Raw genomic sequence first — 2046 nt, 5'->3', positions numbered from 1 at the left:
GCAAAACTGCAAGTTTCATGGACTTCCATCTAAAGATCCCTTTCAGTTCTTAACTGAATTCTTGCAGATCTGTGATACTGTTAAGACTAATGGAGTAGATCCTGAAGTCTACAGGCTCATGCTTTTCCCCTTTGCTGTAAGAGACAGAGCTAAAGTGTGGTTGGACTCTCAACCCAAAGATAGCCTGAACTCTTGGGATAAGCTGGTCACTGCTTTCTTAGCCATGTTCTTTCCTCCTCAAAAGCTGAGCAAGCTTAGAGTGGATGTTCAAACCTTCAGACAGAAAGAAGGTGAATCCCTCTATGAAGCTTGGGAGAGATACAAGCAACTGACTAAAAAGTGTCCTTTTGACATGCTTTCAGATTGGACCATCCTGGATATATTCTATGATGGTCTGTCTGAATTAGCTAAGATGTCATTAGATACTTCTGCAGGTGGATCCATTCACCTAAAGAAAATGCCTGCAGAAGCTCAAGAACTCATTGACATGGTTGCTAATAACCAGTTCATGTACACTTCTGAAAGGAATCCTGTGAGTAATGGGACGTCTCAGAAGAAGGGAGTTTTTGAAATTGATACTCTGAATGCCATATTGGCTCAGAACAAAATATTGACTCAGCAAGTCAATATGATTTCTCAGAGTCTGAATGGAATGCAAGCTGCATCCAATAGTACTCAAGAGGCGCCTTCTGAAGAAGAGGCCTATGATCCTGAGAACCCTGCAATAGCATAGGTAAATTACTTAGGTGAACCTTATGGAAATACCTATAACTCATCATGGAGAAATCATCCAAATTTCTCATGGAAGGATCAACAAAAGCCTCAACAAGGCTTTAATAATGGTGGAAGAAATAGCTTTAGCAATAGCAAGCCTTTTCCATCATCCACTCAGCAACAGACAGAGAACTCTGAACAAAATACCTCTAATTTAGCAAACTTAGTCTCTGATCTATCTAAGGCCACTGTGAGTTTCATGAATTAAATAAGATCCTCATTAGAAATTTGGAAGCACAAGTGGGCCAGCTGAGTAACAGAGTCACTGAAATCCCTCCTAGTACTCTCCCAAGCAATACAGAAGAAAATCCAAAAGGAGAGTGCAAGGCCATTGATATAACCATCATGGCCGAATCCAAAGAGAAAGGGGAGGACGTGAATCCCAGTGAGGAAGACCTCCTGGGACGTCCAGTGATCAATAAGGAGTTTCCCTTTGAGGAACCAAAGGAATCTGAGGGTCATCTAGAGACCATAGAGATTCCATTAAACCTCCTTATGCCATTCATGAGCTCTGATGAGTATTCCTCTTCTGAAGAGAATGTGGATGTTATTGAGGAGCAAGTTACCAAGTACCTTGGTGCAATCATGAAGCTGAATGCCAAATTATTTGGTATTGAGACTTGGGAAGATGAACCTCCCTTGTTCACCAATGAACTGAGTGATCTGGATCAACTGACATTGCCTCAGAAGAAACAGGATCCTGGAAAGTTCGTAATACCTTGTACCATAGGCAACATGATCTTTGAAAAGGCTCTGTGTGACCTTGGTTCAGGGATAAACCTCATGCCCCTCTCTGTAATAGAGAAACTGGGAATCTTTGGGGTGCAAGCTACTAAAATCTCATTAGAGATGGCAGACAATTCAAGAAAACAGGCTTATGGACAAGTAGAGGACGTGTTAGTAAAGGTTGAAGGCCTTTACATCCCTGCTGACTTCATAGTCCTAGATACTGGGAAGGATGAGGATGAATCCATCATCCTTGGAAGACCCTTCCTAGCCACAGCAAGAGCTGTGATTGATGTTGATAGAGGTGAACTAGTCCTTCAATTGAATGAGGACTCCCTTGTGTTTAAAACTCGAGGTCATCCTTCTGTAAACATGGAGAGGAAGCATAAAAAGCTTCTCTCAAAACAGAGTCAACCAGAGCCCCCACAGTCAAACTCTAAGTTTGGTGTTGGGAGGCCACAACCAAACTCTAAGTTTGGTGTTGAACTCCCATATCCAAACTCTAAGTTTGGTGTTGGAAAGTCTCAACAATGCTCTGAACATCTG

At 42.1% G+C, this 2046-nt stretch overlaps 1 non-coding gene across 1 annotated transcript; it reads right to left on the bottom strand.

The window, feature by feature from the left end:
* Positions 1 to 250: 250 nt before the first annotated feature.
* LOC148553288 (small nucleolar RNA R71) lies at positions 251 to 358 on the bottom strand. The gene has a single exon (XR_015893093.1). It is a non-coding gene; the product is annotated as a small nucleolar RNA R71 (small nucleolar RNA).
* Positions 359 to 2046: the final 1688 nt, after the last annotated feature.

This window comes from Arachis ipaensis, chromosome B7 (assembly GCF_059453495.1).
Source record: "Arachis ipaensis isolate K30076 ecotype BB chromosome B7, ASM5945349v1, whole genome shotgun sequence".
NCBI lineage: Eukaryota > Viridiplantae > Streptophyta > Magnoliopsida > Fabales > Fabaceae > Arachis > Arachis ipaensis.
This window is presented reverse-complemented; position numbering and strand designations above follow the sequence as displayed.